The following is a 23,268-nucleotide window of genomic DNA, read 5'->3' on the forward strand; positions in this document are numbered from 1 at the left end:
CATCAGTAATTCGATTTCGTACTACACCTCTTTTTAAAGCAACATATTTTAGTGTGTAGATAAGCGCTTGGAAAAACAGCCACGTAATAACAAGCGCTCAGATGTGGCTGTGGCGTGTGAAGTGTCAGGACTCAGAGCAGAGTCAGGGATGGAGTGTGTCAGCTGCAGCTGTGTACAGCTAATAAAAAAGGACCCTGTTAGCTCTTAACATCTACTCTTTCCTCTTCATCTGCAGTTTTGGTAAACAACTAGAACCTCGTGTGCTTTTCATCCTTGGTATTTTTCAGCAATCGTGCAGTTTTCATGCAGCAGCTGCTGTTAAATGCAACCTAAAATTAATATTTTCCAAGACCCGAGTTTGAAGCTGTAAAGTTACTCATTCAATCCATACCCCTAACTGTTGTTTTGTTTTATTTAATCACAAAAACTGGTCTTCCTTCCTTTAACAAGGCACTTAATTAAGCTTTTAATTCATGATAAGAAGTTAAATGGCACTTATGAGGCTTTTTTAATGGTTTCCACTTCCCATCCAGATTACAAAAAAAGGTGTGATAGAGAGGCATACACGGCTGTCAGCCAAGGGTATTGTAGGTCATGCCAATATTAGCTGGCAGCGGGCCATTATCCAATTAACATTGCTTCATCGCTGCAAGTAATAGCTCTTGAGTAGATGATTGAGTCATTCATGCTGTAGTGGTACTCTGCTTTACTTGAGCAAGAGCCAGTGCTCCACAGAATAGGCTTTTTATTCGCTATTATTACCTGCATCGCTTCGCTAATAGGAGCGCGGGGGGAACAAGGCTGGCTGGCCGAGCTGAGAGCCAGAGGCTGGACAGAGGAGCACCACGTCCACAAGCACCATCCGTACTCGCCTTGCTTTCCGAAAGCTGAGGCTGCCATGAAATGATGACAGCACAGGGGTGGAAACACCAAATAAAGCCCCGCAGTTGTGTGGGATTCCTGCAGCTTGCAGATGAGATTGCTGACCTTGCTTGGATTTTCATGACTTTGGGGTGTACGTTTGGAAACAACCTTCACCTGGTTAGTCCAGCACCAAACGCCTTTCTCTCCAGTGACGTTAAACACGGGTCTTCTGAAGGAGCAGACCGAGCTTTCGGTGACACTGGTCCTATACTGTATTATAAAAGCTATAAAAGCAGCTTGCTTCTCGAGTGGCTTGGTTAATTTTACATGTAACCCTCTGATTTCTTCAGTCTGTTTCAAAGAGTGGCTACTGGTCAGTGCAATGAAGTGTCTGCTAGGAATGATGCCTTCCTTAGTATTAAATTGAGTTGTCTGTGGCTTAGCAGCCTTCCAAGGGGCAAAGGGAAGCAGCAACTCTTTAGGAAGGGGGTGTGTGATGTGCTTGTGGAGCCTTTTCATTTACCTGCACAGCTCTTCCCTGTGATTAGCAGAATGATGTTCACAGTAGAGGTATGCACCACGTGCCAAGCTGCTCCGCATCCTTTCTGTCCTGCCGCTCACCCAAGGCTGCTGTGAAGCCTGCCGTTTCCCCACGAGGTCCAGCCCTGTGAAATCTGTCATCTCTTTCTTCGTTTTAGAGGGGCTAACTCCCTCACACGGTTAATCTTCGCGAGAGAGAGGCAGGAGGGGAGATAGGTTCAGGTTCAAGGCTGGCAAAAGCTGCGGGCGTTGGATGGCGAAGGCACGCAGCACCCTGGGTGGGACGGAGCCAGGCATCTAACATTAGCATCGCTCGCCGCTGACAGGGAGGAGAAATACTGGCAGCTGTTACCCATCCATGCCAACCCGCCAGCCTGAGGAAAAAAAAAAAAAAAAAAAAAGCTGGGAATTAGCCAACAGAAGATGATTGGGTTCAGGGGAAAATCAAAGGCAGGATGCAGGAGGTCAGCTATTACATACCCCGCTGGCTAACGGCAATTACTATTCCTTTTTATCTCTCTAAGAAATAAACAATATTCTCTTACTTTGTCTCTTTCCTCTCTCAGTGCATGAGTACAAGTGTAGTATCAGCAAGGAACGCGGCGACCAAGCTGGGAGTGCTCTGCACAGGAGCGCGGAGTGAAGGAGGTGATAAATGTGGGAAAGGGGAGCAAGGGGGCAAGGAGCAACTGGCTGCCTGCAGCTCCGTTTCCCAGCTGGAGGGATGGTGTTAGCAGCAGGGAACTAGGAAAGACCCTTTTTCTCTGGGACCCTGTTATTATTAGCAATATCTAAGGCTCGTTCCCAGCAAAGGGCTTTCTCCTTACATGCCTGCATCAGCCAGCGATGTTGCTCGCAGATGGCCAGGATTGCTTCTGCTTTGGCTCAGGAGGCGGCAATGACCCGAAAGCCTTCTGCTGCCATCCCCACCTCTGTCTGCAGGGCTTTTTGTAGATCAGAGACAAAAATTCGTGTCCGTCAGGCCTCAAACTCGTTCACGCTTCAGCCTCACCCCAGCTATGCCACTTCAGTGAGTCCATATGGATGGAAGTTGGGTCTTTGGTTGCCTGAATTCCTCCTAGGGGACGCGTTATGTTTCCCGTCGATTCACAGTGCTGACACCACACAGAGTGACTGGAGGCTGTGGGTCTGTATTAAGGGTAAAGCCACGCACTCTGGTTCTTTTTGAGGTCGTAAGTGACGTGATATTAATGCACAGGAAACCATGAGACAGAAACGTGTGTTGTTTTGGTTGTGCTGCATATACAGCACGGTACGAGACACAAATGGCGTATTTTGTTTCTAGCAGTTGAGCAGTAAAGCAGAAATGAGACCGTCACGATGTAATGCGAAATTCCATCCGTGTCATGCTGCAAGGGCTCCCAGTGCTGCCCGATTTTTCATGCCTCAGGTACGATGAGGAAACCAGCCTCATTCTGCATGGTGTAACTCCCGTTATTTTCTTATGAGACATGTCTCACTGTGGATAATTCCCTGATCCTTTTCAGCGGAGGAGAGTAAAATGCATCTCTGTTGTGTTGCGGGGCTTAAAAAACAAAAGAAAAAAAAAGTCACATATATGCCTGTTAAGCAATAGCTCTTTTCCCTCCATTTGCTTTGAGTTGTACTATTCATTTATTTATCAAAGTAAGCACATAAAAATGTACTGTAAATGGGGATATTGAGATTAATGCACAGAATGAAAGTCACAAATTCACCACAGCGCTAAGTGGGCTCCGTTTCGCTGCCTTTGTTAGACCTGTGCCTGTTGCTTGGTGTAAGCCTGCCTGGTTGACTGGCTGTGGATCAAAAAAAGTCCCAAAAAGTGGATCATAGAGGCAGAAGCAATAAGCACGCATTGTGGCGTATTAACGGGAGGTGTGTCCTGCTGTACTGAAGTATGTATTTAGGCAGGAATGAAACTGAGGTGTCTTAACCATGGCTGTGAGTTATTCCTCAGCGCTGGCTGTGCTCTGGGCCTGTGGTCTGAAAGATTTCCTCCCGTCCTCCCTGCTCCACCTTTGGTTCTCTTACCTTTTATCCCTCCAAAAAAAAGCTTGGATTTCCTTAAAGGTTGGAAAACCAAGTGTCTGCTCTTTTGAGAGTCCAGAAATACCGAGTGTTTGCCATTTGAAAAACAGGCAGATAAGCCCGGATAAGACACCCCTCAGCATCACCACTTCTGAGACCACATGTAAGGTACTTTCTGATCCCAGTACCAAGTTCTGCTTCATTAGTGTTCCCAAGACCCACAGACGATAAGGTTTTATCTCTGTACAGCACTTTCTGACAAGGATTCCCCGGTGAGTAATGTTACACGGGCTGTTTTTCTCAGCTACCAGTGAAATTGAGCACGCTACGAGGCGGAATATGGCATCTATTCAAATGATGCATTGCAGCAGTCAACAAACACGAAGACCAGGAAGTATGGTTCAATTTGGAAGTGAAATACAGACTTTAGGTGAGCAGAAGGCAATTGAACCTTGCTAGGATTTGGGAACGACATGCTCTTTGTGAATTTTATAGGCAGGCTGTTGGTGTTTTTTACAGGAATAGGTAGACACTCGCTGTTACGTGTACGATGCAAGCTTTGAATAGAGAAAAGGCTGATTTATTCCAGTTCAGGTCTTTTGTGCAGCACTGAATTTTCATCTGTACCACTTTATGGGAGCCCGCCAGCAAGCAGCTCCAAGTCCCAGCTCAGTCTAACACTACTCAAAGCGGTGTCCTTGGGCACTTTATTTACCTTACAGAAGTTAAAAAACGAAAAAAAGAAAAAAGGGGGAGGGGGTGGGGAGCAGCTGTACTTGGTCAAGCTACAGATCCTTCTAGCCCAGTCTTGGACAGTTTTAAAAATGAGATTTAAATTGTCTTATAGCTTGAGAGGAGGCTTGAGTGGTTGTTTAAAGACTTGAATAAAAAGAAGGCATCACGCATATCTCGAGGAAGAATGCTTTAATCTACTGGAGAAGGCTATCATGAGAGCCACTGGCAGCTGTTCTGAGGCCAGATGAAATTCAACTGAAAATCCAGCATGTTTTTTTAGCAACAAACTGCTCGGTGATGTGTGAGACTCCACATCTTTTCCTAACAGTAGGGTCAATTGCCTTTGCTAGGGACGTGCTTTATGCACTTGAAGATGAAGTTTGGTGCTCAGTGCAGATGTAGCTGAGTGGAATTTAAGGTCCTAAGATAACACAGATCACAGTCGGTAATAAACCTCTCTGTCCTTCGCTTTGCCTAATCTGACTTCAGAAGTCCTTACGGGTAGTTGTCTGTTCCCTGCACACAGGAGTAGCTGGAATCTTTTCTTCTTTAATTTTTGTTTTGATTTTTTTTTCCCTTAAAGTTGTCATGGTGCATCTTTTGGATGACCGGAGAGGCAGTGACGGAGGCTTTAGTGTCACAATTATGAATTAACCTCTATGGAGGTTAATTAACCTCTATGGAGGTTAATTCATAATTGAAATGGCAGCGGGATTTTCCTGCTGTGACCCAGGGACTGCCACTAGCCTGGAGCCCACAGCTGAAATGGCCATAGCTGGTCTGAGGAAGGCAGAGAATCTCAGTACGAGCACTTTCAGTCAAAGCATTAAATAAACAAGGTGTCACCGAGCAGCTGGAATCGAGAGCTATCGGCTCTGAAGTTAAATAGTGGTAAGATAAAACCTTCAGCAGTAGGTTTTTGAGGTCTCTTGTGAACGAGTAAAACACTGTCATCACCTCTCTGCGAATGCTGTGGTGGAGGCTGATACATCAGACAGGAATTACAGCACAGGTCTGTGCATCAGGTCAGTGATGATCACATCACCTTGTGTGAACCGCTCAGATGTGTTTACCTCTCTCTAAGCTCTCTGTTCATGCTCCCTCACATGGAGGTGAACGGGCTGACCCACAGCTGGCAGAGCTGCTGAACCCAGACCTTCCAGGTTATCGCTCCTCAGACAGGATTTCTGCCGTATTTTCTTCCCTCTGTATCTTTTAAGCGTGCGGGAAGCATTGAGGAGATTTTCTGACTAGAAGACGAGTTGCAGCATTTCTCAGTAAGGATGGGGTAAGGTGGAGCTGCTGCTTATCTGTCTGGTTGGTCCTGGGGGATGGATGGGCTCAGTCCTGGTAGATGGGAGCTGTGGCTTTTCGAGACCCCCAAAACACCAGGCATCTTTCTTTTGGTGCTGAAGCAACCATATTTGAGCAACTTGACCTGGCGCAAGGTATTCCTGCCCTTGGCCAAGGGGGCTGGAACTGGATGGTTTTTAAGGTCCCGTCCAGCCCAAACCATTCTGTGATTCTGTATTTAGTTGCGTACGCATTTGGGTTTGGTAAGACACCTCGTCCACATCGTTCCCTGCAGCAGCTCCTCATTGTTTGAGAAGAAGACCTCAGGTTGGTCCCTTCGGTTTGAGAGCTCTCCATTTCCTTGCACCTCACCTTACAAACTTCAGCTTTAGGTAGAAGCTTCTTGAAGCTGTTGTTCTGTGTAAGAACAGGTCCTTGGAAATTTTTCTTCCCCTCGACAGCATTTGGGAGGCGCAGTTAGCTGGAGCCAGAGACTAAGTCAGGGAAATCAAAGCGTACGGATTTACTGGAAGGAGTACAGAGCGGCTTGGCAGGTGTGACCCGGGATCGATTCAACAGCGGTTTTGTATTCTTGGTGCTTCCTTCTGCTCCCACGGTGTCAGATATACTTGCTGAAGGCAGTGGGCTCACCGGGGTAGTAAAATAAAAAGGAGACCGTCCAAATAAATGGATCGAGCCAGCAGCGGGGCTGAGCAGTGCCGGTGGGTGAAAGGGGTGAAGGCATGCAGTGTGTTGTGCATCAAACACCTTGCAACACTCCACTTGCACGACTGCTTGCTTTTGAGTCGTGATAGGGCCAAATTCCCTGCTTTATGCATATACCCCCAGAGCGGGTGGGGGTATATGAATAAAGCATTAGCGTTTCAAGGTAAAAAGACTACATTTAAAGAAAAAAATGTCCACACAAACGTTGCCAGGATGGTTCTCAGTTTCCGCGAAAAATGCTTTTGATGAAGCAGCCTGGGATTTTTGTCAGGCTGTGAGCTAGCAGGCTGAGGCCACACTTTTGCCTGTATAAAGCTTTTGCCCGTGCTTGTGGTAAGTGTGTTTTTCTTCCTTTAAAAGTGAAACGTGTGGTCCTCTGTTTCAAGGGCCTGCAGCTAATAAGAAGCAAGTCTTAAACAACTCTAAAAGCAAAATATCTTTCCATCTCTGACCACACAGCTGTAGTACACCGTGCCTAGCCACCTCTCTCTCCGCATGCACAGGCAGCCTTCAGAGAAAATTTCCCTGTCAGGGGATTCTTGTTCAAGTAAAACAGAATAAGCTCAAGTTATTTCCTGTTTCTTTCAAAGGACAGGGTTGGAGCCAGTAACCTTTCAAGACAGGAAAAAGCTGGGTAAAGACAAATTCTGACAACTTCCCTTCTGCTTTCCACAGAGGACTAGTGCTCATTTCTACTTCCACTAGGGGAAGCTGGACTTAAGCTGGATGCGTCTCTCCTGTCATTCCATCTGCACGTTGAATTGAGCAATGTTTTTCAGCTTGTTTTCAGATGACCGCAAATTTCCATGTTCCACACTGTATGCAATATGGCATTTTTTTCTGGACACGAAGCAGTTTTTGTCTATTCCTTGAGCTTTTCAGGTTTCAGGAGACTGGACGCATCAAGCCAAGGCTCTGTTTTAAATGCACATGAAATCCACATCACAGCTTCTCCTTCCTTTTCAAAGATGAGCCTCGTCCTCCTCTTACAAGATTTATTTCACCTTTATGCATGAACTTCCCAATTGAAAACCTCCGTTGAGAGGGCACAGGCAAGCAAATTGTTGAAGACAAGCATTCGGTCGCATTCTGACCTCTTCCTTTGGCTGCTGCAGAGCTGAGGTGACCCCAGCAGGAACCACCAACATGACTGCTCTTCTGGACCTCCTCCAAGCAGGTCTGGAGAGCAGACCGATGCTGTACACCGTGAGCTGCTCTTCACAGCACACTCAAAGGGTTTTGAGTCGTTCCCAGCCTTGGGGACCCGGACTGTTTGCATCATCTGCCCTCGGACCCGTAGCGTTGTTCTCACATACAGTTTTACTCTGAGTTTTTTGGTGAGCTTACGCTCTGGTTCTGAAACTTTCTGAAGAGAAATCGCCATAGCTAAAGGAGTGGGAGAGTTCAGTCATTTCTTGTAATTGTGCTGTCTACCTCTTGTTTGCCTCATTTATGCAGTACTAAAGACCTCTAAATACTCACTTAGGGGAATGGGTGTTTTCCTCTGACTGGGCTTTCCCTTTCCCAAAGTGCTCTGATTGCAGGTAGAGGAAGGGGAAGGGTCAGGTGTCACACATGTTCTTGAGGCTTTAAAGGTGCCTTTGGTATTTTAAAGAGTGGAAATAATCAACATTGTTATTACTGTTTGACCAAATTGTTTCCCTCCTGATATTAAAATTCCTTACAGCAGAGGTTTTCATGAGACCTTTTTGTAGTTAATTGTCTGTGCTGTTTTTTTTTATATTTTATTATTTTATTTAAGGGAAGGATGAAAGTTGATCCATATTCAGGTTGCAACCCTTGCCTGTCTGTCATCTGGATATGTATTTACAGGAGTCAATTACTGTCTGTTTCTACCTTCTCCCCTTAGACAAAGTGTGCACCATCGTTGCCTTCAGAACATTTTTGGACCAGCTTGCTTTTGTGTCCGTGCCGTTTTCTGGTACCAGTCTCATCTTGTTGTGACTTTAGTAGTGCTTGAAAGAACTGAAAGTTGTTTTGAGGTCTGGAGACAGACAGACCTTATTCACATGGCTAAAACCAAAGTCTCCAGGGGGGTCTTTGAGTGGGGTTTGGGCTCTGCATTGTGCAGGGAGCCAGCTACCCCTGTGCTGGGACTCCTGTCCTGCTGCCTTTGAACACGGGGTCCCTGCAGCACCAAATGTGGGGAGGGCTTGAAGTCTCCTCGCTCTTCAGGAAAGCAGCAACCCCACGGCAGGCTGGCATTTGCCCACCTCTGTATGCACGTAGCATTGGCACTTGGATACCCTTGCTCAATGCCATCAGCTGCATATCGTTCTATTCTGGGGAGGATGAGAGCAGTGCTGGGAATTACGCGACTCCTAAAGGTATCAGCTTCACTCCTTTTACCCCCAAGAGTTAGTCCTCACCTTAGGAAGCTATCGGTAAGGGTATCAAGGGAGAAGAGTCACTTTTTAACAAATCCAGACAGCAACAAGAAGTGCTGTGGCTGTGCATCGAGTGACCGTATTTGTCGTTTGGTGTTCCCGTGGCTGACCAGGTCTCCGCACTTCCCCAGTGGTCGGATGTGCCAGGTTCTTTTAAAGGTCGCTGGGAAGCCTTTATGGCAAGTGGAGTAACCCTGGCAAGGTCCTGCATTGCTCTGTGCCCTGCCCAGCATTCCTGTCGTTCTTGCCATTTCCTGCCTCTGACAACACGGCTGTGGCTTGGGGCAGCAAGTGCACGTTGTACTTCCCAAATGAGCGATGTTAAAGACGTCCTTGCTTGTAAGGGGTTTTACTGGATGCTGTGGATTTGCACTGGGGCGAGGGGATTTCTGCTTTGTGTGACTACGGGCTGTTTTCTGGGTCTGTTTTATTTCTGCTTTCATCCTCCTGCCGCCCCTATTTACAGAAACACAGCATGGCTGAGATAGGAAGGGACCTCTGGAGGCCATCTGGTGCCACCCCCCTGCTCAAGCAGGGCCACCCAGGACCCTGTCTCTTCTACCTGCAACACTGAATTAAATATAACACAGCAATACGTTTAGACAGAGGCAGCACTTGGCCGTGCCAGTTCCCCAGTGGCTTTACACTGCTGGCTGCAACACTGCAAACAAATTCAGAACTGGCTTGGCCAGCAGTTCCCCCCAGCTATCTGCATGTTAGCTCTCCAGGCTTTATTTTAACTATGCTATTGGAGACTGTGGAGTCACAGTCTCTGTCTAATTGTTATGCATGAATGGGAAATATTCCTGTACTTATTTGCATTCATTAGCTGTTGGTAGTTCCTCTGTTGAGGTCTCTAGCCTTGTTTTTACAGTGCTTTTGGCAGTGTTTCTGCACTTGGTGTGTGAATTTTTATGATCTGTTGCATGTTATTCATGCAATTTCCTGCCCTGTAATGGTATCAGTTTTCCAGACACAGAGGAATACAAACTAAAACCCAGGAGCCTGCATTAGCATAAAATGTCCCAGTTCTGTCAGTTTGATTAATTTGTCTCTTTGTCTCCACTCTATATGATAAGTGCTATTAATGGTTGCAACACTTCATATGTCAAAGTCTTTCTTCCTAATGACTTGAAAATGTGGTTTATTTCCCTCTTTTTTGTATTATTTTTCTCATTTAGCATTCCACTCAAGTATAGATTTATGCCATGCTCTTTCATTATCTTACTGGTTGCAGCACTGGAGTGATTACATATGGTGTAGGGTATGAGCAAAGATGCAATCCCAGGGGCAGCAGCTGCTGATGCAAGCTGAAAATAGATCCAGCGTATGCTCAGCACTTTTCCCAGAGGTCTTTTATTTATTAGTAACAGTCTTGGTACAGGACAGCTTGGACCCTCATTTAGCAAGATGACTTTTTGCCTTTCAAGAACAGTGCAATGACTTTGCTCTATTTACTGACTGCTGTGTAATTTTTTTTTCGCTGCCTCCTATCGAAGTAGTGACTTAGCCTAACATAAATTGTAATATAATCCTGATTTATAATGGAGTCAAGAAACAACAGGCTCCATTTGAAGGAATGGAACTTGACAGATCTAAGGTTTAAATTAAATAATCCTATTTGTAAGACAGTAGTTGTACATGGTACACTGATTTAAAATGAACTTCAGTTCTTCTTCAGCAATCCCTTTACCATTCCCAGTGTTTTCGCTTCCACAGGGGCTTCTTGGGGAGCAGAATTCATTTCTGCTCACCTTTGTAAACACGTGTGGAACCGTGCATCGTTTTCTCTTTCCCTTGACAAAGAAGCTCTCATGAATTGTTTCACAGAAGTACTCCTTAATTAAAGAGGAAAAATTAATGTAGGTGACTTATTCAGGGCAAGCCACGTCTAACCTGCTTAGGCGGCCAGAAGAGGCCAACTGCTGCGAAGGAGGAGAGGGAGGACGCTGCGGGGGAAATGTGGAGGAATGCTGCAGCTCGGCTCTTCCCCGCTGAGGAGCGGAGGTTCATCCGAGCCCTGATTTTCACGGAGGGGGCAGATCGCCTCCTTCGAGGTTTCCTTCCCCTGCAGCTGACAGATGGGGGCAGGCGAGGCTGCCTGCAAGCTTCCTTCTGCCTCCGGTGTACGGATGGGGATGGCGAGAGCGCCTGCATCCCCATAAGAGAGTGAAATGTGGCTCTTTGGGGCCAGGAGGAAGGCGACGTGCTGAAGGTGGGGTTAGGTGAATAAAAGGCTTATAAACAGGTAGCAGAGACCAGACGGGAATATGAGATGCTGGTGAGATGGGGATACGGAAAAAGGGCTGTGGAATAAAAACACTGAAGGCACGGCGCAGTGTGTTTCTGGCACAGGGAAGCTGTTGTAGAAAATCCCCTTTCAGTGATCTCTCAGCATTGTTTTTGTATATTCCTAGTTAGATTTTGTTGCTGCTGTCCTTGTCTTTTTATTTTATCTTCATTTTCTTCTTACCCGGCTGGTGGCCCTTTCCCAGGAGCCTGACCCACACCCTCACCCAGGGCCAGGCCTGCACGCTCAGAAACAGCAGAGCTTGATAACATGGCTCCCGCTCACCATGTTTCCCTGCTGTCACCCTGAATCATCAGCTTCCCTGCCATCCCTGATGGAGAAAATGTCCGTTTTGGATCCATTGTGTTCAGGCATCACTGGTTTTCCGCAAAGCGAAGGGGTCGGTCCTGCACCGCAGCAGGAGTCTGCCCAGAGGGTGTCAGTGCCAGCCATCATTGTTGTCCCTCCCTGGTGGTGGTCAGGTATGGTTGTGGCAGCCCAGTACACAGGAGCTGAACAAAATAGGGTTCTTGCCTGGCTTTTTCATGGGAAGACATCTTTGACTGGGACTGGAGAGTGACGGATCCACAGGGCTAGGCCCAGGGAGGGAAACCTCTCCTGAACCAGGGCAGCATCCCTGTGAGAACGGGATTCCCAAAATGGAGTTTCAACGCGACTGCCCCACAGTGAGCAGCTTCAGGCCCTTATTTCTCTTCATTTTAATGAGCTCCGCTAATGAACAGATGATGACACCCTAAATCAACCCCCACAAGAAGCAAAGGGGTGAAGGCTGCCCCTGACCGCTGAGGAAGGTGTTGCTGAGGGAACAAGCCAGGGGCTCCCCTCCCCACCCTGCAGGCATTCTTCTGCTCTCCGAGTCATTAAGAACTCTCTCCCTCCTTCCTTGCAGGGAAATAACAACTTCTGTTAATTAAAAAATGATCCCAAGTTCCCCACTGATGGCACTGAAGAGCAGACCTTGGGAGTATCACTGGGTACTTGAGGAGAAATGAGCACAGAAAGCTAAAGTGCGGCAGGTCGGAGGAGGTTTCCTTCAGCAGACAGCATGTGCTTCAGCTGGGATGTTCCCCGTGTAGATAGAAAAAGCAATGAGGCTCGAGAATAAAGGTCTGCAGGAAGGTTTTAGAGTTTCTGCCCACGTACAAAGGCAGGTTTGACTTCTGCGACTCCACTGCTGGTGGCTTCCACCTGCCTCAGGCAGAAGCGTGTGGTGGTCAGCGACGGGTTTCTGCTCTGGGAGTTAGTGGGACTGCATGCAACAGGGCAAGGTGGCAGAGTACATCCCATTCTGCAAACCTAGGGCTTCAGCCTGTGCTGCCTGGAAGACACTAATTCAAAGCGTCTTTATAAAAATAAATAAACAAAACAGAAAGAACCAATTCCAGGGTGATTCAGTATGCAAATAAACTGTTTTTCATTACTCACAGCACACATAAATGCGCACTGGTGACTGAGACAGCAGAATAACACTTTACTGTTCATTATTTTATCAGACAGTGATAATTGTAGTTAATATTTTCTTAGTAGTGTCTCTGAGAGTTTATTTATGCTGTTAATAATCTGAGCAGCTGTAATGATGTTGGCTGCCAGAACTGTAGCCTTTTAGAGGCACTCTAGTGTGGCAATAACACAACGGTAATAGAAATCCAAGGAGAAAATGATCTTTTCAGAGCAGATGGGACTAATTCACTCCCTTTCATACACGTTCACCTTCTCTTGCCTCTTTCTCGCAGTATCCTGCGTGGGTGCCTGTGGGCATATATCAACACACACAAGCACAAATAGCGTTGAAGTCCTGACTCCTACCCTCCCAGGACAGGAAAGCTGCAAGTCAGGCTGGAAATGACGTCCCTGTTCCATTTGGAGAATGTTTCTAAGGGTCTTAGGGCAGGCGACATTTTCTATGCCTCACTTTCTGTGTAGGTCTTCGAAACCTATGTATGAAGCGGGGAGGAGGGAACCGGGTTCTGGGGACAGTACAAGGTTGTGGCACTGTGGGGATGCCATGGCCACATCAATACACTGAATTTTTGCAGGTGTGAGTGCCTCTAGGAAGTGCAAGGTGGCCGAGGTGGCCCTCCTCCCTCCAAACACCCTGAGCCAGCAGCAGATGCTGGAGGCCCAACCTGCTGCGCTCCTCGCAGAGATAAATCTCAGCAAAAAGGCAAGCACCTCCGATTTTTTTTTTTTCTGGTGAGATTTATGGAGCCCAGCTAGCCTTTCAGGCCGCCGCAGGAGGAATTAGCTGCTCCATGTGGAGGAGAAGAGGGGACCAACATTGCCAGCTCAGCAGCGGCTGTTCTCCTTACAAACCCGCTGAGCCGAGCTGAGCGGGCGTCGCTGATGAAACGGGAACACCAGGCAAGGGAACAAAAGCCATCGTAATCCTCAGCTCTGTCAGCAGCAGTGCAAGAACAAAAACGAGGTGAACACGGAAAAATCGCCTGTCCGAATACCGGAAATTAAAAAGCTTGGGGGGAGGAGGGGAAGGAAAACTGGAGCAAACGCAGCATTTGGCAGTTTTTGTTTTAGAAATGCAGTGCCTGCAGGAAGCAGGGATATTTACCCAGGGTTTGAGTCTGCCAGCTAATAACTGTAATTGCGTAGCTACGTCGGAATAGCAAAGCCCTTGACGTTACGTTCCTCCCACAGCCCAGCAAAAGCCTCTCTGGCTTCGGAGCATTACGGGATGTGCTGGGCTCTGCTCCCTGCACGAGGAAGCCCAGGGTTTTGTGCGCTGTGCCATGCTGGCGTGCGCTCGTGGGAAGTGCTGGAAGCGCTGCCTTCCTCAGCAGCGGCTCCCAGCTCTCGCCAGCCCCGGGGGAAGCACGGCACAGCATCCATGAACTGCAGCGGGTGTTACCCGGCCCCGTATCCTCAGCCTGCTGCTGCCCCAGCTCCTTTGTCTGCTGTCTCAGATCCCTTCCTTAGAGTGCAACCTGGTGCTTTTCCAAATGACGCACCGGGCTGCCTGTGTCTTCCTCCCCTACGCTGTGCAAAGTGTAGCAGTAGGGCTTGTGGGGAGATGCCTTGCTGTGAAAATAATTGCTGTGTATTTAGTACGCTGTACTGTGTAGCTTATTCACATAAATAAAATCTGCCAGGCTTGGGAAAGAGGAGTATTTGTGTCATTTGCAGGTCTTTGTAATTTCTCTGTATTGTTGTGTCTGTGCGTGTATTAATTGCAGCTTCAGAAACTCTGAACCACTCCTCCAAGCACCCCCTGAATTAACAAATTTCTGCATTTGACTTCATTTCCTTCCTATTTTGATATTTGCTGATGCAACTTGCAGGCTTCTAGAATTTCTCTTTTCATTCTAGAAGTTCTCAAACTGCCTTTTGTTTTCCCTTTTCCTCCCCAGTTTGGCTCATGAGATGAACCTAAACAGATCTTTCACAGACTTTTCTGTCACAATTTATATTCTGTGAAAGCTTTCCCACTCCTTCCTTCGCCCTCCTCACTGCTCAACACTTTCTCTTTTTTTTTTTTTCTTTTTTAATCTGGGGGTCAGTTTAGTTTTCCCTTTGCAAAAATATGGCACTGATTTAAATTTTAAATCGCAGCTTCGCTTTATTTCTGATGATGCTCTCGGGTTAAAATCTGTTCTGTTTCTTCCCCGCTGGTTTCAGCGTGGATGGTGTGTGCATCCAGGGAGCATTTCTGCCGAGCAGTTCACCTGTGCCTTCCTTTGTTACTGCATCCACGTCTCTCAAGGTGCAAGTTGTGTTGGAAAAACAAATGTACAGCAAACCACCAGGCATCAGAGCCGTATCGTCCTTTGCTTTGTCTTCCACTTCATGCCTGAGTGTTTTAACTGCTCGTTAGTGCCACTGGTTTTAATGTGTTCTTTGTTGATTCAGGCGTGTCAGAGCTGAGCTGGTCCTTCGGAGGAAGTTATCTGAAACATCACTGTCGCTGGTTTTCTTCCTAACGTGCAGCCTAGACGTTCACCTCCAGGCTTTCTCGCCTCTTCCTGCCTGCAGGTGCTCTCCTGGCTGTACTTGCCGCATTTTCTGTGTTCTCCAGCTACGCCCTGGGCAGCCTCTAGCATCAGCAACACGCACCAAACTATGTAATTAGTTAGGAAAATCTCGCCTCCTTCCACTGGTGTTCATTAAGGTGAAAACAGGCTGTTTTCTCCAAGCACCAGCACTTCAGCTGCCATTCCTCCAGCTCGTCTTGCAGGCACTATTCTCTTCATCGTTCAACGCATCAGTGTGTGACTGTAATATGAGTTACAGAGCGAGGTTTTTGCAATAAAATCTGCTGGGATGTGACTCGGAGGAGCACCCATGTCGGCAAATATCCCCTGTGCCACACATGCCACGGGGCCAGCAGTGCTCAGCTGTGACCAGTCAAACCCAGAGCCCTTGGGCTGGGTGTGCCAGGGGCCATCTGCCAGGGACTGACGGATGCTTTGAACAGGTGTGATGCCGGCGGTGCTCCCCTGCTGTGGAAAAGCGCCTCATCTTCCAGTCCTGTAGCATTTTGGTTTTGCAAGTGTGTTCTTCTGTGTGCTCTGTAGAGAGGCTTCCTGTTACCTGAGCAGAAGCGTGTCAGCAGCGATGTGTTCATGCTTCTGCGTGGTGATTTCTACCTTTCCTGTCAATAAACCACGTGTGTTCTGGAAAGCGGGATTTGGGAAGACAAATTCAAACATGGCAAATTCAACAAATGAATTTTTCCCGGAAAATTTTGGTGGATGGGGAGAGTGCTGACCATCCCGGAGGGTACGGGCAGGATTTCCAAAAGCTCTTGCACGCCCTCCCTGAGTCGCACATCGGCGAGCGCTAACCTAACCACTAACGCGAGCATCGATCCCCTTGCTGCTAACGCCATCCTTGCTCTTGGCAATCAATTCTGCCCCGCTTGCCCCGCTGCCAGCGCTGACGCACTTCTCGCAGCGCCGTCGACGCAGTTTGCAATCGGTGGTTTCTGCCCCCGGGGCATGTCTGCAGCGGGCGACCTCTCCTTCCTCCCCGGCTCACATTGCTGTGTCACCACCGAGGATCACCTACTCTCCCAAACTTGTGCTCCGAGACCCAGTGAGCTCCTAGTGATGGCACAAATGGTCACGAGGGGTTGGCCTTGTGTGTGTTCATCATGCCAGAGAGAGGAAGACAAGAAGTCATCTGCTTTCCTTTCTTTCCTCCTGTTTTTGTGTGCTCTCACTGAGGCAAACATCTGGTGTAAGCTCCTCGTCTGGCCAAAATAATAAAGCTGGGCTTTATTTTTTTTCAAAAGCACAAAACTGGAAGTTGGGTGAGTGCTTCCAGTTTGGCATCTTCCATAAAAGTACCATTAAAGGGAGTTAAGTAATGCCTTGAAGCTCTCTGGCTTCTCCACAGCTTCCCAGGTGGCTACTTCTTCATCGAGACATTTTGCTAAAAAAAAAAAAGAAGAAAGGTAAAGCAGCCTCTCAAAACAAGGAGCTGTGTCTGTGATCTCCCTTCCCCTGGTGTACGTCCATGCCCTGAGGTGCCCCAGCCTCCCACCCCAGTGATGGGATGTGGTGGGGGAGATGCCAGACTTCACACCCCTGTCCTCCCCAAATCTGTACGCACTGCCTGAGGTGGCAGCCTGTCAGACTTGGGCCAGCAGGATATCTGCTCAATTTTAAAAGTGTTTTTAAAGTGGAAACAAAGCCCTCTCTTTGTCAGTCTTCTCCATCAGCAACTTTTAAATTCCTCTCTTATTTATGAGCCCGGATGCTACGAATGCCTGCATCCGATGCTTCTTGCCCAAGTTGATGTTTTAAGAGTGATTACTCATTTTAGGAGCTTCCCAGTTTTATGAGTGGATAGGGAAAACGCATCTGGACGCTGCTGGTGAGAGCACGTTTGAGCGCTGTTAAGCTGAAGAGGGGAGAAAGGCAGAGAAATCCTGCCGTGGCACTGCTGTAGGAAAGTTTCTGTGTTCCCACAGTGTGTAAAGGATCACGGTTTCCAAACAATTTCTTACTGTGAGCATACAGAGAGACAAATAGGGACGTCTAGCACCGTGTATTTTGCACATGCAACCAACCTGGCCACGTATTTACATCTTTCAAGCAGTTCTCCGAAACCAAGTAACCCTAAGCTAGGAAAAACAGGCCCTGCCAGGTTCCACCATCCCGAGTAAAAATAACCAAGTAAATAACTAGGAAGTCTCTTAACTCTTAATGGAATAACAGCTTGGTGACTGATTCTAGTTATCAGATTACACGCTGAAAATAACTTATGTGCTATACTTGCAATTGGCCGCAAAAGAAAAAAAAAAAAAAAAAAAAGAATATAGCGTGCGCTAATTTTAGCAAATAAGATTAGAGTTAATGTTTAATCCCTGAGACCTTCTTCAGGCTGTGGAACGAAAAATAGCAGCAGTGAACTGTCACTAATCTTATCTCCTATTTCTAGCATGTGTTTGGTTATATAAGTTGTAGTGTTAGGAACACGCTGGCCGAGTGAGACAGCTCGTAGTTTGTTTTCTGCGTCCTCGGGCTTACGAGTCAAACTTGAGGGCTGAGGTGGGTTTAAGCGGTTCACACAGATGCCTTCAGACTGCACTAGTGATGGTAAATCCTCAACAAAATGGGCACCACGACAGGCCTGCTACAAAGCACCGTGCGACTGATGGATCGCTTGCTGCTTCCACGAGAAATGGTCGCGTTTCTCGTATGTTTCCATCCAATTGTTTTAAATTAATATTCAGTTTGGGATTTGATATTCAGCATGTGAGGTTTGATTCAATTTTCGTTTCTTCCTTCCCCACGAAATGGCTTAATAATTAAATCGATGTCTGGAGATTCAAGATGAGAGCTTTCTAACTGTTTTTAGGTGCCTGATGATAAATTTAACCTGAAAATCAAAATACTGAGAATGTAATCCATAATCCTACAAGCAGCTCGCGTGCTTCGCAGAAAGCCCATCAGCACTCCTATTGATTGCAACAAGACGACTGAAATGCACAGAGATGATAATCTGTGCGCGTGCTGCTGTCAGGGCTCGTGCGTTCTCAGTGCAGCTGAAGCTCTGACCATCCAATTCACCCCAATCTGGTGGGATTGAGCAACGCATTTTCTGCAGATCTCATCATATCCCGGAGGGGTGAGGAGAACTCTACCCTCCCGCCCCACCACCAATGGGCCTGTTCTTTGAAAGCGCCCCAAATATTCTTTACTTTAAAAGGAGCAATTTTAACTTTTTTGCTGTTCAACTTTGATGCTGTTTTCTAGAAGATCACTGGCAGTATGCCCTCGCGAACACAGAAACTAGTGCTGGGAAAGGCATACCGAATTGTGAAAGCCCACCTCACAAGAACAAGGCTGTGCTTTGTTAGCTTTGCTTTGCTTTTACTCAGTCGTAAAGAATCCATCCTCTTTCCTGGAAAGCATTCCAAGATCCCACTGAATTCACTGGAAGGTTTCGAGTCAGGGAAAGATCCCGACATTTCCACTTCTTCATTTGCTTCTCACTGCAGTCAGCAATGCCATCCCGGAGCAAACCAGACAGCTCTCTGTTCTCGATGTTAGTGTGCATCAGATTACTGTAAACATTATCGTGCTCCATTTCAGATATTGTCTTGCCAAGTTGTACATTCCTACGTGTTTACAGTGATCTTTCCTTGCCCTTAATCACTTTTCCCCTCTTTAAATTGAACTCAGATTTGCTGGCATTTTGCTGGGGTTGACCTTCCCCGATCCAGATGTAGCATTTCATACAAATGCCCTTCAGAGCAGAGTTACCAGACATCCATGTTTCTCTTGGAAGCAACCTTTTTTTCTCCCCCCTCCCCATCAGAAATGTTGTCTGTGCAGAATTGGAGGGTTTTGTCTGTTTGTCTGGGATTTTGAGACATCTGGCAGTCTGGGCAGTCGGCTAATGAGCATGCACTAATGAACTCTGCAGCACACAGCAAGTCCAGCCCATTCGCAGAAATGTCAGAGCCCTGCATGCGCTCCGAGGCCGTGTCCCATGTGTTCAAAACAAGGCGGAGGCTTTCACGGCGTGTTCCATCGGCAGTCATCTAGGAGACTTGGGTGCAAGGGGGAGCCCGAGAGGGTTCACGTGCAGTGCGGCTCTCACGTGGCGAGCGTGGGTGTGCATGCATACAACCGCTCTTAAAAAAAGAATTCCTGTCCTAGAAATCCCTTGCAAAAAAATATGACATTCCTAACGTAGAAGTGAGCTAACCGTCCTCCTAATTTTAGAACAGTACATGCCCAGTACTAGGAAAATGCTGTGCAAAAAGTGCTCTATATTTGTATCTGCAATGCCGACATCCTTACTAGTGTTTCTTATTGCTGACTGCCATCCAAGCATCCTATTCTGTGTGACAGTGATCGGTATTATTTTCCTTGAATTAGGCAGTTTTTCTTAAACTATTTAATACCAAGCAAAGAAGAAGGGAAAGCAAGAAGTGTAACAGCTCTGCAAGTTTTTCCCCAGAAAGAAGAAGCATTACCCGGAATGCATAAAGGACATATAATGAGAAGTGATGGAGGAAAATAAGGGAAGGAAGATTTCCTCACAGGGAGGTTTTAAGTAGGGTCTGGCAATAATCTCCCAAAGGAAGTAGTGGAAGTCTGGTCGCTTAAATCGATTAGAACTAAACAGAGCATCACACTCCACAGGACTCTGTAAGGAGAAAGCAGTGTCAGACTGAACTAAACCAGGTTTTGTATGCTTGTTTTCTACGAGGCTGCTGTCTGGATTTTGCCGGTAAATTCAATATGGCTAATGCTGATTAACCACTCTCTTGATGGTGATTATATCACTGCATTATTTCCATCCCGTTTCTCAGTATCATGAGCTCATGAGGGTACGGACATAGGAAACGCATCCCCTGGCTCATCTAGCACAGTCTGCAAGACAACTGGCAGATAAAGGGCTGGAGAGCTTGGCATGGTCTTGTCCTTCACCTCACCCAGGTGAAGCGCTAATCTGAGTAATTGTGTCCCCCGGGCACTAGGTGTACAGGGCCAATGGATACAAGACCAGCTAGTGGCAAGTGCAAAACAAAATAAAATGATGCCTTCTTAGGCTTAACTTTTTTGGGGAGGGGGCATGCTTCAAGTGCACAGGAGAAGTCCTCTCCTGGCTCGACTTGAAAGATAAGGGAAGCAAGCCTCTGAAGAGCTAAGATGTTTTCTGATCTCTTCTTGTCTGTGGGGCATTGCTTTCTGTGTATATGTTATCTTTTCTCTGTCTGGTTTTCCTGTAGCCAGTCAGTTTCATATAAGAGCTGCCATAGAAATGGGTTGAGATAGGAATAATGAAAATGGTCAGGGGCAGGGAAGGGAGGACTCAACATACAAGCTTGGGCAAGGTGCGCAGCAGAGGTTCCCACAAATTGACCTGTCTACTTAAGCATTAATATACATGGAAAAGAAGGCTCAAAAGCAAATAAACACTGGACATTTGTCATTTTATTTATCGTAGGGGGAAAAAAAAAAAACAAACAAATTCTTGCAGGCACGTGTTTTACCCATCCAGCAAAGGCCTCTTTCATATGTAAATGGAGACATGTATCAGAGAAATAACCTGTTTCCTTTTTAAAACACAGATCAACTTGCTTTCGCTGACTGTTTTCACTGGGATGCTTCAGTTGGGTCAAATCATCTTAAAAGCCCGCTCTTACCTCATCCTTCGGAGATGGGTGTGCGGCTGTAAGGCACCCAGCTCTGAAGCCTCCTCGCTCAAAATGCGAGGTGGCCATGGCCACACAGCTGCGCCTCCACCGCCACTTTCCTGTCAGGAGGGATGGGGTGTGGGCAGCCCACCACACAGGCCAAATCACTACTTAGTCAGCTTCAGGCTACAGAGGGTTGCTCTGGCTTTAGCACTTGCCAGTAACCTGTGCCATCAAAGCTGTCCTTTGGGTAATTTCAAGCATTGGCACTTAAGAGATTCCCTCCCGAGGGCAAGGACGAGTGCTGGTGCTTGAAGAGAAGCTTTCCTCCCCGGGACCTGCCTGTTGTGAGAGGGAGGAGAGCTGTGTCGCCACATTCGATCTCATCAGCCGTAATGAAGCAAAGGTGCACCTTGGTGTTTTCATCCTCCTCCTCTTGAGGCATCTGCCGGGCATCGCGGGGAAGCCCCTGCACGGTCCCGTGCTCCATCACCACCAGGCCCAGCGCAGAGCAGCTGTGAGAGAGGTCTCGCTGCTGTTTGTTGCCATTTTGGCTTACTGGGAGTGAAAACCCGCGTCAGCGTGGGAGCCAGCCCTGCTGTGAGTCACCCTCTGCAGCGTGGGGCCTGGGGAGGCAGGTGGAAGAAACCCTGGCCCAGCGCAGAAAATGCTTTTAATGCGCTTCGCAGTCCTTCCACCTAGTGGCTAAGGGACACCACTGCCAGGAGAGCTGGGTTTGTGCTCGAGCCCCTGCCAGGGACCCAAAAACCCCAGCCAGTATCTGTGGCTGCTCCTAGGGACCCGCGCTGCTGCTGAGCTCCCGAGATGTGTAGTAACGTGTGAGCCCCCACGCTGAAGATCTTATCAAAGAAAAACATCAGCCTGTGCGTAGCTCATTAAGTTTCCAAGCAATTTTGTTAATCATGCTGCATAGATGAAATGCAGATAGGCTTTAGTGAGCTGATAATCTAACAAATAGGCAAAAAGTGTAACACTGATAAAGCAGAGATCGGTTTAATAACCGGCTGTAAATCCAGGCAGTTCTGTACCAGAGGCATATTGTAAAACAGGAGCGGGCGAGTGTGTGTGTGCATGAAAAGGCACTGTTCCTTAAAATAGCAGATCGAGCGATATTATGGGTGGAAAAGCTATTGGGAGCGATTCTAGAGGTGTTCTAAAATATTTTTCTCCCCATCAAAGTCTGCACCACTTGTGGTATCTTCATAATTCAGCATCACAAGTACAGATGTATGAATAACAAAGGCACGTTTCTGGAAGTCGGGATTTTCTGTAAAGATCTATGATCTCTACCACTGGTCCTGAGGCAGTGTAAGGAATTTATAGGCTTTTCACTGGGACGAAGCAAATTATTCACTCAGATTTATGCTGCTTATGAATAAGACCATCACAAATGCATGCCCTGATGTCTCACTGAGCTCTCCAACAGGCTGTATGTACCAAGCCCTGTCACACATCTCCTGTGGGAAGGAGGTGGACCTCGGGGAGAGATGGTGGTTCAGCTCAGGCTGGGCACGAGCTCTGGCACAACTGGGCTCAAGGCTCTCCTCTGCTGCTCCTCCTGAAGTCCTTTTGCAGGAGGAAATGCAGATCTTTGGGTGGCAGAGCAGTCCTGGAGCATACTGATTATTATTTTCAAGCGAGAGGGGGGAATATGATATTCAAGTCTGCGTGTGTTTTGCATTAAATAGCATTTAGGAGCAGTGAGTAGAAGCTCAAGTGTCTCCTTTCAAGTGGCTCTAGCGGTGACTGAACAGCACCTTTCTCTCTCTCTACATTGCTCCTTGCTCAGTGGTGTCAATTCATCTGGAAGGACAAGGAAAAGCAGCTCACTTTCAGGCTATCCCATACCTGCTGGATAGGATATCCTTCTGAGGAGCTGGGAAATGTGACTTTGAATCCCCACAGCTTGAGGAAAGGACCTTATCTCCTACTTTCTGGGTCCACATTCTGATCTTTTACAAAAAGGGAGCAGCAGTGTGTGTCATCTTGTTTGTTTTAAAAGAATAAATGGAGCTGGGATCACTTCCCAGAGACACTTGCAACCAGAAGTAGGTTGCAGCCTGTGCCACCCAACCTCAGGTGGGCGTGCAGGTACACACGTTGGTGCCAGACATGGATGCTGCTGCCTGGTTTAGCTGTCTGGCTGCTCCAAACCCCATCTCGATGCCTTTCCTTGCTGTGCAAGCCACAGGAAACCCAGGGTTGTGAATTCCACTTGCAAGCAAGGCAAGAAGGTGCCTTGGTGAACTGAAGTGACTTGCCTGGATCATGTGGAAGGTGTTTGGTGCAATAGGAAAATGATTTGTGTCCCAGATCTCAGCTTAGTGGCCAAACCACTGCATCTCCTCCTCCTTGTGGAGAAACCTTAATCCTTGACTGTGAGCCCTGTTTTTTAAGTAGCCTCTCACTGCTTCATGAGGAATAAGAGTTCTTCTAGTACCTTTGTCTCCTGCCCATTGAGAAAAAAATGCAACAAAATTCAGTGTCAATGCGTAGTTGGTATAAATTGACAGTACATATAGTTTACTACGTGGCGTAGCACGTTATTTGGCAATTATGTGTGAAGATACCATTGTAAAAAATCTGAAGGGAGAAAGTGCACATTTCTTTATATATGATATTGCGTGAATGTAAATGTAGTGTAGATGGTATAATTACAAAAGGGGACAAGTAAAGGTGCATGACTCAGACCCATACACTCCTGGAAACAGTTGTTACTCTTTCTACAA

At 47.2% G+C, this 23,268-nt stretch overlaps 1 protein-coding gene across 13 annotated transcripts in view; it reads left to right on the forward strand.

The window, feature by feature from the left end:
* Positions 1–23,268, forward strand: part of BACH2 (BTB domain and CNC homolog 2) — a 188,417-nt gene that overhangs the window by 144,078 nt on the left and 21,071 nt on the right. The gene's annotated exons all lie outside the window — the stretch shown is intronic.

The sequence above is a fragment of the Anas acuta genome, chromosome 3 (genome assembly GCF_963932015.1).
Source record: "Anas acuta chromosome 3, bAnaAcu1.1, whole genome shotgun sequence".
In the NCBI taxonomy this organism is placed as follows: Eukaryota; Metazoa; Chordata; class Aves; order Anseriformes; family Anatidae; genus Anas; species Anas acuta.